Source organism: Pseudonaja textilis, chromosome 12 (genome assembly GCF_049901715.1).
Source record: "Pseudonaja textilis isolate UNSWEBS1 chromosome 12, rPseTex1.2, whole genome shotgun sequence".
Classification (NCBI taxonomy): Eukaryota; Metazoa; Chordata; class Lepidosauria; order Squamata; family Elapidae; genus Pseudonaja; species Pseudonaja textilis.
In genome coordinates, this window is record NC_142001.1 from 18,457,687 (window position 1) to 18,471,373 (window position 13,687).

Genomic DNA, 13,687 nt, shown 5'->3' on the forward strand with positions numbered 1-13,687 from the left:
ACTCAGCCACCAAACATTACTAAGTCTGCTTAGTGGCTGCAGAGAGTGATGGCTGAAAGCGATGGACTAGAGTTGGCTTCAAAAAGAAACATTTTGATGGCTGGTTGCAAAACCTGGTCATGCCCCATTTTGAACTATATCCTTTCCCTCTGAACTCAACTATTTACGTTGCCGACTCCGTACTTTTTTAACCTTAGCTTAGCAGACAAGCAACCATTGGCTAGGTTGACCCTAAGACTTGATTCACCCCCTAGCATGATGTGCAAGGCCAAATAAAAACCAACCCCTGATGGCTGATTTGGATCTGTGAACTCAGTCAAAGTGGATTTGATGGCCTGGAGTCAAATTTAGATCAGAAAATGTAGGTCCAGCTCAGCTAATCTCATCACCCTTTGGGGTTGGCTTGGAATCCATCCGCCGCTGATTTGACAAGCTGGCTCCAAGGAAAACTGGGAATCTAGTTTAGCAAGCTAACAAAATTGCAATCGGCTTTGGATTAGGCCTTGAGAAACCTGGCTTTTTGCCATCTCTGTTTTGGCTGCCGCCGCTTTCAGTAAGTGAGGTGACAACTTCAAAATGTCATGCTAACACTCCCGTTGGCCTGAGTGGTTCTTCTGTTCTCCCTGCTAAATAATCTTTGGCTTGAAATATTCCTGTTGGGGATCTTACCTGAAACTTACAGTAAAGAGAAAGTACGTTTGATTATTCATGGATTAACTGCAGCTAGAATTGTATTTGCTCAAAACTGGAAAAGCGAAGAGATTCCTACTGATGAAAATGCGATTAGAAAATATTAGAATAGCTAATAGATTGGTGAAATACAGAAAATAGGTTTATAGAATTAAACATGTTAAGAAGAGGAATGTTATAGTAATAGAGATATTATGTATATTAAGAAGATAAGATAAGAATAGAGAATTAATACCAAAGTAATGAACATGGATGTAAATTTTAATTGTAATTGCACAAGATATATACACGCAGACGACACGCCATTAAATGGAAGATGAATTGTATGTACTTTAAATAAAATAAAATGTACAGAAAAATAAACAAATAAACTTTGGCTTGGTGAAATGGAGGTCCACGGCGCCCATCACTCTGAAATAGACTACTTGATTGCACGCCAAGGTTAACACATCCCCGAGCACTTCGCTCTGGCTGCAAACATCACGGTTGTCCATTGGTGGTTTAGCTTCACCCAATATTGATTTCGTATGTGGTTGGGACATGTGCTTTCTACATTAGAAAGAGAAATGATGACTTTTGCAACTCGGCTCTCGTGCTGTCAACATTTCTTCTGAGGGTTCCTCCTGCAAGAGGAGGAAGAAAACAAAAAGGTGAAGCGATTACAAATCCACTCATTTTCAAAGCAAAACAAAGAGACACACAGGAAAGGGGAGAAAATGTACGGGTCAGCCCTCCCTCTTCCCTGGGATATGATGCACTAAATATGTCGGGTGGGCGATGAACAGACAAGGGGTTTGTTTGCAATCCAGCTGAATGAGGGATTTTAACGTATTTCAAGGAAAGAATGGTGGGTGAAGCGAAATAAATTTGCAAAGCAGCCACAAGATTTCCTCCATTGCAGCTGTGAGCTATTACCAGCTCCAGTAAATCATTCAGAGCTGCGCTTTTAAAAGTGTGAACTGATAGTCTTCTGGGAATAAGTTGGGAATTTGGGCAATTCATCATCTTTCCTTGGAAGCCAGGAAGAAAAAAAGAAAAGAAAAAAAGAAAGCTTCCATGCTTAAATTTAAAAATGCTCTATAATTCCTGAGTCTGCTTTTTTTTTTCCCTCTAGCCTTTCAAACTGATGAAGAAACAAACATTACAAATCTGTTCCCAAATTCACAGCAAACTTCTCTTCCAAAACAATTGTCTGATATCCAGAACATGCTTACCAGGACCTCAGTGAATATTTTGGGTGAAATTTATCTAGCTCACCTCTGAATGCAAATGTATTTGCTTTCTCAATTACAAACAATTCACAAAGCAGAACATAGTTATTCTTAGAAAATCCCTGTATAAATATTGTACTGTAGTTATCCAGTGGAGTTTGTTTTATACATTATTTCTTCTTCTTCTTCTTCTTCTTCTTCTTCTTCTTCTTCTTCTTCTTCTTCTTCTTCTTCTTCTTCTTCTTCTTCTTCTTCTTCTTCTTCTTCTTCTTCTTCTTCTCTTCTTCTTCTTCTTCTTCTTCTTCTTCTTCTTCTTCTTCTTCTTCTTCTTCTTCTTCTTCTTCTTCTTCTTCTTCTTCTTCTTCTTCTTCTTCTTCTTCTTCTTCTTCTTCCGTTCAATGATATTTGGTTCTTGGGGACTGTCTGAATAAGTCCCTCAAAGGTTTTTCCCACAACCCAGAAGTGATTCAGAGGGATGTGGTGGCTCAGGGGCTAAGACGCTGATCTTATCGATCAGAAAGGCTGGCAGTTTGGCAGTTTGAATCCCTAGCACCACCTAACGGAGTGAGCTCCCATTATCTGTCCCAGCTTCTGCCAACCTAGCAGTTCGAAAGCATGTAAAAATGCAAGTAGAAAAATAGGGACCACAGCGTTCTGTGCACCTTCGGCATTTAGTCATGCTGGCCACATGACCATGGAGACGTCTTCGGACAGCGCTGGCTCTTCAGCTTTGTAACAGAGATGAGCACCGTCCCCTAGAGCCGGAAATGACTAGCATGGATGTGTGAGGGGAAACTTTACCTTTAGGGCTGGAAGTAAGTGATTGCCCCAAGGTCACCCAGCTGACTTTCGGCCTAAGGTAGGGCTAGAACTCATAGTCCCCCAGTTTTTAGCCTGATGCCTTTTAACTGGCATTCAAAAAGGTACAAAAATGTGCAAAACGAACTGGCTCAATTTGTGTACGGTTCTCCACTTCAATAAACTTCTATCAGGAAGCATTGTATCATTGAAGGGTTACCCAATCAAAATCTTGTTTAAGGGTGAAGAAGTTGAAGAGCAGGAAGATCTTGAAGATACTCATATATCACAAGAAGCAGTGGGTGGAGGATGTACAAAGACCTCTGTTTTCAATGGGGAAATCTGGTTCATATAGAGTGAGAAGACATAGACAATTCATGATTTTTAATTTAGAATCCTTCCATGTCAGTCATATTGAGTAGATCACATGTCCTCAGGAAGACTAAAACTGTTTTTATTGGCTAGAGTAGCAGAATCTTTCATTGTGGTTTATTTATCTCTCTCTCTCTCTCTCTCTCTCTCTCTTCTCGCCCCCCACTTATGCTCATGTGAATTAGGGAGGTATCTTCTGCATTCTTTCCTCATATTTGGGACTTAAAACCTGTTCTGTTCATTGTTCTGTTAACAGATCTTGCCTGTCTCATCAAGGTCATCTTCTATACTCTCAGGACTGAAGGATTCTTTGTTCAGCACTTAGGATTTGAGCAGGAGTTCAGTCTTGTTGGTACCAACACCTTGAGGTTGCTGTATTAATATCAGTGAGTGAACAAATGTGCTTTGGGTGCAGTCCTTTGCCAATATTGTAGGTGAAGAAATGGCAGAACTTGGAGACAGAGTGAAAAGGGGGGTTAGCCTCGAATCCTGACATAGCCGCAAGGGAACCAAGTCCAATCCCCTTGTGAGCCACTCACTCTTACTTGACTCTAATCTAATCGTAAATTGGGGAGATTCCTGTGCAGGGGCTTTTAGCAACAAATCGGTTTAATCAAACCTTCATGTGTGGATCTGACAATATTCCTCTCTTTCTGTCGGCAATATGGAAATATCTCCCGAACATGTCCTAAACTTGCCGCTCAGCTACTCGAAAGTCACAGTGATAAAAAACATTTGCCTTTGAGTCCACCTTAGGCCAAATTATTATGGGATATTGAAGGATAGGTTTCATCATCCTTCTCAATCACTAGCATGTAGTGATTTTGGTGAAAGGCACAGGAGAATAACTAGGAGAGCCTCATTGCTCCGTGGTTAGCCATACCATCTTTTCAACTCAGATTTTTCTGTTTCCCCCGTCCAAAAATGACTAAACAAGACACCAAAAACTATACTAACATATGTACCAGCGATCGTTCACAAATAGCAAATATTTGCCCAATAAAATAAAAATCCAGCCACTTCATTCTCGTGAGCTGCTGGTAGTAATTCCCCATCTCATCAAATCTTGTATTTTATTTTATTTTGGGGGGTCTGTAATCCTTTTAATCACAATTGCCTAACCACTGTAATTATTGCATTAAACTCAATTCATGTGTGTGTGTATATATCTTCAATCTCTCTCCCTCTCTCTCTCTCCCTCTCTCGTAGCACCTTGAATTTCAGTGAGGCTTATGAAAACATTTTTTTTTGCCTAAAAATAAGTATCACTGCATTTTTTTTCATTAATATTATCCTTCTTTCTCATAGTGAGACAAACTCACTGGCTTTAATTACACAACTCTGAAGAAACGGGAGTGGGAAGAAGGGGGGATAAACCCATGCTCTTAAAAATATGGAAATTGATTTTAATACAACTGTGGCATTCACAACTGATTATGGAGGGATAATTCAACAGGCTGGAAGAGAGCAATTATTTTAACAGCAATGAGCATATTCTTACAAGCCACCATTTGTACCTCACCTATGGCAAAAAAAAATATATCTGGGATAAGAGGGCTGTTTAATGGTGTCTTTCTTTTATTGTACATCACAGAATAGTGAGGGAGAGTGATTTTCTCTTCTTTAGGATGAAAGGAGAATGCGTTCTTATTTTTTTTCCTCAAGAATTTTGGAAAGCTCAGTTGAGACTCTTATTTTTTAAAAGCCGTCTGCAAGCATAATGTAGCTGGACGCGACTCCCTGAGAATTGGACTTGAAGTAGGCATTCATGCTAGGAAAAAAACGATACAGGTAGGTAGTCCTCAGTTTAGGACAATTAGGAACACAATTTCCATTGCAAAGCAAAGGGGGGTTGTTAGGTTGTTGTGAGTCATGCCTGATTTTACAATCTTTTTTTTTTCCTTGATGTGGTTATTAAGAAGATCAGTTGCTGAGTGAATCATGCGCTTATTAAACCAATCTGCCTTTCCCTGTTGATGTTGCTTGTTGGAAGTTCTATAGGAAAGTTTCCAATGGAAATCACACGACCTTGGGATGCTGCAACCGATCATAGCAACATGCTTGTTGCCAGGCACCCAGTCTTGCACATGTGACCATGGAGGATGCTGCGATGCTCATAATTTTATGAGCCCTGGTAGTCGGGTACTAAATCACTGTGGAAATGATGGAAGTGGTCTTAATATTTTGTGGTCAGAAGATGAAGTCATTTTGTTCTGGAAGGAGGAGGAGAGGAGGACGAGAGGAAGGGGAGGGAGGAGGAGGAGGAGGAGGAGGAGGAGGAGGAAGAAGAAGAAGAAGAAGAAGAAGAAGAAGAAGAAGAAGAAGAAGAAGAAGAAGAAGAAGAAGAAGAAGAAGAAGAAGAAGAAGAAAAAGAAGAAGAAAAAGAAAAAGAGGAGGAGGAGGAGGAGGAGGAGGAGAATTCATAAATGAAAGTCACTATACGTGTCCCAGGAGAATGTTGCAGGACCCAACATGGATCGGTCTCCAGGACAAGAGATGTTTGTCTCCTGAGCCGATTTGTGCTGGAACCCATTCTCAGGGAATTTCTCTGGCTCATGAACATGATACCCCCGAACATGAAAAAGATATTCTATTCCCAAATCCAGAATGAAGATCAGCCTGGGTCCTTGTTTTGCTTTTTTTGTCCAAACCTCTGTTCCTATCACCATATCTCAGCTTCAGTGCCCCTTGCTGAACATCTGCCGTAACCATGCTGAAAGCATGTGGGTTTGTTTTCATTCAACACTCCACATAACACTGAAAGATTTGAGAGTGGTTCTAATTAAATGTGCTAGTGATATTAGCAAGGGGAAGATCCTATCAATTTCTTTGATGGGCCTAGTCATCCTTTAGCAGAAAGCTGTATTTTCATGGCCTTTCTTCCTTTCTTGATTAATAAAGACAAACTTCTTTCCATTCAAACACCATCACTCATTACTGCTAGTGTACAAATGTGTATCTCCTAACAGCTTTGGCACAGAATGAATTTTATACAAACAATGAAAATGCAGTTTAAAATGGGGGGGGGGGAAAAGAAAAGTTGTTAAAAGTCAATTAGGCTGTTTCACACCTTTTCTTCTGAATACATTTGTCCTTAAACAGATAAAAATCATGTATTCAAATGAAACAAGCAATTGTTCCTACTCCAATCTGTCTTCTCCTATTGACAGTAAAGGCCCTAAATCAGGCATAAGTGAGAACTGCCTGCTTGATAACCATGTTAAGCCATGGTTAATTTAATCATAGCTAACTGCAGGATTTGGCAACTTTTGTGGTAGTAGTTTATTGATTGATTAGTTTTATGACTTTTTCGTTAACTTTTGTAAATATTCTTTATGGGGGTGTCCCAAATGACTTCTAGGTCAAACGAAAGAGAAGGAGGAGGAGGGAGGTGGAGGAAAAGAGGAAGGGGAAGGGGAAGGGGAAGGGGAAGGGGAAGGGGAAGAAGAAGAAGAAGAAGAAGAAGAAGAAGAAGAAGAAGAAGAAGAAGAAGAAGAAGAAGAAGAAGAAGAAGAAGAAGAAGAAGAAGAAGAAGAAGAAGAAGAAGAAGAAGAACAACAACAACAACAACAACAACAACAACAGAACAACGATGACGACAGGAACAGGAAGAACAAGAACAAGAAGAGGAGGAGCAAAAGGAAGAGGAAGAAGAAAAGGGAGAAGGAGGAGAAGGAGGGGAAGAAATTCTCTGTAATGTTTGAGTTCGAACTGGAGGAACAACATTTACACTGAGCATCAGATGTTACTCAACTGAGCTTGACACAGTGATGCTTAAAGCCCACGGAGATAAAAAAAAAAAAAAAGGCAATTAAATATCAATATCCCTCATTTTAAGGGTAAGCATCCATCAAAGGAGCACCTTGACTTTGGGAAAGATTATGTCGAGATTGCAAGTTGATGTTTCTGCCACAAGACAAAGCAAGCAAGACGTGGCCGGCTGTTGACGCGATAAGCAGATGCTACCCCCTATAATGAAGCTCGCGGGGCTAATTTGGGGCCATCTTCCATCCGAAGAGCCGCCTGTGATGCATTGTTTAAATCTATGCTACATTGGCACCTATGTCCTGCCAAAATTGGCATGGCACCTTGGAAGTGGGCAGCCAGCCACCCTAACAGATGGCACCGGAGTCGATATACCAACGCATCAAGGCAGACATGTTCTAAAGGGAGACAGATCCATAAAACAAACAAAGAGGGGGGGAGAAAGACTTTAGAAGTGCAGTATTAGAGATGAATTCTACGGCATGTTTCGGCTCACATTCACCTGTGGATTTATACCATGGACGTTCACCAGAACGTCCTCAAGAAACGTAAAAATCCACCTGTAGCTGAAGTTGTTGGTTTGGATTTCAGAAAACATAGAAGACCGCTTAGTGTACTGGGGAGAACATGCAGTTTAAATGTTGAAATTATACCTTCTGCAAAAATCCTATTGAATACAAACTTGGTTCTATGCTCAGATCTGGATTTAAAGTTGAATTTGGATCGCTTCTTTCGGCACCCATTAGTCGGGGTCCCAAAAAATGGGGCTTTAAGCATCACTATGTCAAGCTCAGTTGAGTAACATCCGATGCTCAGTGTAAATGTTGTTCCTCCAGTTCGAACTCAAACAATACAGAGAATTTCTTCCCCTCCTTTTCCTCCTCCTTTGGACCCCATTAGCTGGGGTCCAAAAAAATTGGATTGTGCTAAAAAGTATGCTTTATTGACTAAGCCGCAACTAGCTGAATAGCCTTGTGCAGGTGGAAAGTAAGTTTGGCAGTCCTAATTATGAACAGGAATTTGGATTAACAGCTGATTCCAAATTACTTGAGAGCCTGTAAGGTAACCTGGTTGCAAAAACACCAAATTTTATTTTAAGTTGCCTGGATAGTAGAGCCAAATAATGAAAAGTTTTCGTTCTTTTTAATGTGGTGTTACTGGAGAAAGGCAAAGAGAACACTTAGAAGAATAGGAACAAAATCCGATGGGGGGGGGGGGAGGAAGCTTCCGAGAGTTAGCTTTGGGGGAAAAAAAGAAAATGAAGAGGACATAAAGATTTTAAAAAAATAAAATAAGAGAGAGGTCTCTGTCTATGCAGAAGAATGGTCTGGCAAGAGAATCAACTACTCGGGGATGATTGTGGACTTCCTTAACCTTGATGTGTTCCAGAAGAGGCTACACAATAATGTTGTATAGGTACATGCAGTTGAATTTCTGGAAAAGAACAAACCTTGGGTTTCATGACTTCTTCCAAATTCAGTGATTAAAGAAAAGTTGGTAAGCAATTTTTGGTGGTCTAATTTAATGGTTTAATCAATCGAGAGCATGGACCTGTCTGAAATGATACAGGGTCTCCTATTTGAGTAGGGGGTTGGACTAGAAGACCTCCAAGGATCCTTCCAACTCTGTTGTTCTATTCTATTCTATTCTATTCTATTCTATTCTATTCTATTCTATTCTATTCTATTCTATTCTATTCTATTCCATTCCATTCCATTCCATTCCATTCCATTCCATTCCATTCCATTCCTTCTATTCTATTCCATTCTATTCCATTCCATTCCATTCCAGAAGACATCCAATGTCCCTTCCAGCTTCCTTCTGATTGTGGATTAGCTATCATTTCCCCCATCTTATTGTTTCCTAAAAGATAAAACTGTACAACGAGAATGCATCAGGGAAGCTCTGCAGAGCATGGATTGCTTCCAAGAAAGCTCAGAGCATCACAGAAATATATACATTTTTTAAAAAATGTGCGTGAAGGGGAAAGAGAGAGCAAGAGAGAGAGAGAGAAATATACCCTCAAACCTTCAAGCATGGACTCTGTGACATCTGCTACAGCATTGTTATCCAACACCATCCTTTTTTTTTTTTTTTTTTAGTGTCAGAAATCTATAATAGCCTCAACTTTATTTGTGAAATATCGGTTGTGTCGGCAGAGCTGGCAGGCGAAGCCTGGCAGATGCTTGAAGTTCTCCTCATCTTCGGCTTAATGCGGGCTCTCTCATTACACCAGCTAGAGCTGGGGAAATTATTTCTTCCTTTTGCAAAGCTGACATGTGGCCATCTGTCTCAGCGTGGTTATCAAAACTAATATGGTAATGTGGAAAAATGAAAGTCTTCAACGATACCTGGCAGCTACCAGAAGAAGAGATGAGATGAGACAAAAGGAAGGGAAGGGAAGACCTCAGACTCGGCAACGCAAAGCTTCCTCAAGTCAAGGAAAGATCCACCCAGGCAGTGGTGGGATTCAAAGTTCCTGTTACTGGTCCCAGCTTCTGCCAACGTAGCAGTTGGAAAGCATGTAAAAATGCAAGTAGAAAAATAGGGACCCCTTTGGTGGGAACGGAACAGCGTTCCGTGCACCTTCGGCATTTAGTCATGCCGGGCACATGACCAGAGAGATGTCTTCGGACAGCGCTGGCTCTTCTTTGGCTTTGTAATGGAGATGAGCACCACCCCCCAGAGCTGGAAATGACTAGCACATAGGTGCAAGGGGAACCTTTATCTTACCTTAGGTTTGACTAGGATTCCAGAGGATAAGAATTTGGAGCCCCGCAGAAAACACCCCAAAGCTTTTAATGAATGGGAGGTACAAACCAATTGTGTAGGAAACCCTGTTGGATGTGGTGATCCTTCTTGGAGAATTTCCAAGGGCCTTAGAAAACCTCACACCCAAGAATGCCTGTCAGATGATGGCTATGCTAAAGCTTTCAGGGGCTGAGAACATTCTTTTCATCTGACTGTGCTTTGAAATGGATTATCCATTATTTCTATAGCTGCTCTCAAAGTTTTATTGTGGCTCTTAACATTTATGCCCTCTTCTGCTATTTATCTTTATTTGATTTTTTTTTAGGGGAAAAATATTATTTGATCATGTTTGTTGGCAAGTTCTCTTCCTATTAAACAGAAAGACAATTCAGTGAATACAGCTATAGAAACTGCCTTATAGCTGGTTGGGTATATATACATATATGTTTTCTTAAGTTTTCGTGGGTGCTTACATGTATGGTATTCAGCTTTGTTCGGGTATTTTCCCACTCATTGTAGTTGTGCTTTTAAAGTTGTATATGTATATGTATATGCATATACATATGAATATATATGTGTGTATATATATATGTGTGTGTGTGTGTGTGGTATACAGCCTTGTTTGGGTATTTTCCGACATCATTATAGTTGTGCTTTTAAAGTTGTAGCAACATTTCAGCAGAATCTCATCTGCCATCATCAGGCTTCTGTATTGGGTTCATCGACTCACAGACAAACACAATACAGAAGCCTGATGATGGCAGATGAGATTCTGCCGAAACGTTGCTACAACTTTAAAAGCACAACTATAATGATGTGGGAAAATACCTGAACAAAGCTGAATACCATACACACACAAACACACACACACACGCACACACACACACACATATATATTCATTGTTAATCTCCAGGGTTTCAGAGACAAGCCTTTCCCAGTTTCTTTAACTGAAGTAATTGGAGAGTATTCCAACAGTTATTGTAAAAAAAAGACCCAGCCCACTTGTTGGCGATCACTGGTCTATGGAGATTGTCAGTCATTCAGATCATGGAAAAAAGCACCTTTGGAATGACTTCAATATATTCTCCAAAACACCTGAAGGCAGGACAAAGAAGCAATGTGCCTGAAGGAGATCTGACCTAGAAATAAGTAGGGAATTTCCTGACCAGCAGAATAATTAACCAGCAGAAGAGCTGGACTCCTGGAGTTCTGGGTGCCTCCATCATTGGTGGTTTTCAAGAAAAGTTTGGACAACCCTTTGTCTAGAACCCCCTACCCTTGGAGATTCAGATGAAGCCATGTTTTGGGGGGCTTTCATAGGATGTTGAAAGTCTAGTTGTTCTCCCTGGGCACCTGGCCAGGTTATGGAGGTGAGCCAATCTGAATATTTTGATTATATGTGGGTTGAGTTGCATTGCCTTGTGTTTCAAGAATCTACATTTGTTTTCCATTATTTGTGAGCTTCCCAGAGTCATGCCTTGACTGAACAGCCATATAATGTAAATGGAAACTGAGGAAAGCCGCACACAAAGAAACCTTCACAGAAACCAGAAAGGTTCATCTTACTCAAAGTGGCCATTTTCTACATATGCTTCCTCTTACTGAAAATAGTAATCCTATAAGGAAAGTCTGTGGTAGAAGGCAGCTGCCATTTTTTTAAAACTTGTCTCGTGGACATGGCCTCTTGTTTTCCACTTGGAAAGGAGCAGGGAATCTTAGTGTGGATTTAAAAGATCTCCATCTCTCTCTACAAATCGGTCCCCTTAGACTTCTAATTGGTCCTCCATGGGATTTCTGCTTTAAATACAGATCAGCTGAAAAAGAACTGACATGGTGTACAGTTTCGCCTTTCCTTCCGGGTCTTAGCTTAGTCAGATACATCCTGAGGCTGGTTTTCATCTCATTGTTAACAGACTAACACGCACACCTACTGGAGATGCTAATTTTGTTAGGTAAAAAGCACAACTGTTGAAAAACCTGGAGCTGTAATATGTCCAACTGACTTGGAGGATTGCGCACTCCTGCATGCTGAATTTGCTCATCGGCTGGACTTAAGTGGAGAGATGTTTCAATTTGGCTTGTTTAGCACTTGAGAGCCTCAAGTCTTATACTGTAGGACAGGAGTGTCCAAACTTTTTGCAAGGAGGGCCGGATTTGGTGAGGTGATAATGTGTGGGGGCCGACCATTCAGCCTGACATTCACGGGAACAGATAAGAGGTGAAGGGAAAAATGCTGGCCGGCGGGGATGAGTGACAGGCTGAGCCAGCAGGGAGAAGAGGCTACGGGCCACTCAAAATTTGAAAACGGGCTGCAATTGGCCCCCGGGCCAAACTTTGGACATGCCTGCTGTAGGAGAAGGAGTGGCAGAACTGGGGGCGGAGTGAAAAGAGGTAGCAGCCTCGAATCCCTATGTAGCCACAAAGTGAGCTAAGTCCAACCTCCCTTGAAATCCATTGACCCTTATCTGGCTCCAAGAAGGTGCTGGACATTAATTAAGAAGATTCTCGTGCACAGGTATGAATAGCAATAAATCAGTTTAATTGGAGCTTCACACGTGGACCTGGTCTTTAACACCTGATATATAAGGCAGTCCTAGATTTAGGACCATAACGAATTCTGCCCATTATAGTTATAATTGTAGCAATCATAAAACAGATTGTTCCCATGATGAACCCAATTTTTTTTGGGGGGGGGGAATTATGGGAGCTGAAGTCCACCAATATTTAATGACCCAACTACCTCTACCTCCATCCCTCCTCGTGGCCAGTAGGTCATGAGGACCATAGAATTCACAATGCCATGCTTTGGATGGGGACTGCTGTATTCCATGTATAACTTCCTAAGTCTGGAATAGACAATATGGTCCCCATTGGTCATACCTTTTCTGTAGGATAAAGGTAAAGGTTCCCCTCGCACATACATGCTAGTCGTTTCTGGCTCTAGGGGGCGGTGCTCATCTCCGTTACAAAGCCGAAGAGCCAGTGCTGTCCGAAGACGTCTTCATGGTCATGTGGCTGGCATGACTAAACTCCCAAAGGACGGAACGCTGTTGCCTTCCCACCAAAGGAGTCCCAATTTTTCTACCTGCATTTTTACCTGCTTTTGAACTTCTAGGTTGGCAGAAGCTGGGGCAAGTAACGGGAGCTCACTCCGTTACACTAGGGATTCGAATCGCTGAACCGCCAACCATTCTGATCGACAAGCTCAGCGTCTTAGCCACTGAGCCACCGCGTCCCTTATTTTCTGTAGGATACCTTCTTCTAAATGCTGGGGAATCGTGGTGGGTCATTTCCGATTTCATTTGCACCCAGCACACTCCCAGCTCAATCCCAGTCATAGCAAGCACACAAGCACACACACACACACACACACAAAATCTATTCAACTAGCAAAAGTTAAAGCTTGACATTTATCTACTAAACACTGGTCAACCTCAAGAGCTGGTAAAATGGAATTAAAGACAGGCAACAGAGGCGTTAGCTCTCATAGATACAGTAGTTTATTGGTTTTACAGATGGTTAGAGATGCACACCACAGATGGTTGGTCTAGATGGGCCTTGCTGTCCTTCTGGCAACTTGTCAAGGGCATGGTACTCTTAGAAAGCTGGAGTGAAGTTTCTGTCAATCATCTTACCAGACTCGGATGTATAGTTTTTGGACCCTGATGACTTGAAAGTCACAGGAGACTTAGCTCTCAAGCAGGAGGCCTTTAACACAAGCTTTTTCTCTCCTAGTAGCAAGCAACATACTATCACTTAAAAGAGAAATCAATACCGTTCTCTGAATAACTGGTCGTAAATGCTTTAAAACAAACTATTAAAAATTGAGAGAGGGGAAGGAGCATGGATTAATCATCGCCGTAACTAAACTCCTCCTTTTTGAAATGACAAGCTGCCGTTTACAAACCATTTACTCTGGAGCAATTACATAAACTAGAATGGGAACCTCGCGAGTAATCCCAACCCTGGTACTATTGATTTTGGTTTGGGTTTTAATTGTATGCTAAAATATAGTGTTGACATTAAATGCTTGCTCCCAGTAGGCTCAATGGAGAGAAATAATCCACTTTTACAAGTACATATCATGGCTACATAAAAT

The 13,687-nt window shown here is 41.3% G+C and overlaps 1 non-coding gene across 4 annotated transcripts in view; it reads right to left on the bottom strand.

Annotated features, from left to right (window-relative positions):
* Positions 1–930: 930 nt before the first annotated feature.
* The window catches only part of LOC113446776 (uncharacterized), a 28,428-nt gene continuing 15,671 nt past the window's right edge, over positions 931–13,687 (bottom strand). For all 4 annotated transcript variants that reach the window (XR_015745085.1, XR_015745086.1, XR_015745083.1 and 1 more), the window contains one exon: positions 931–1,313. This is a non-coding gene — a transcript (uncharacterized LOC113446776). The remainder of the gene's footprint in view (positions 1,314–13,687) is intronic.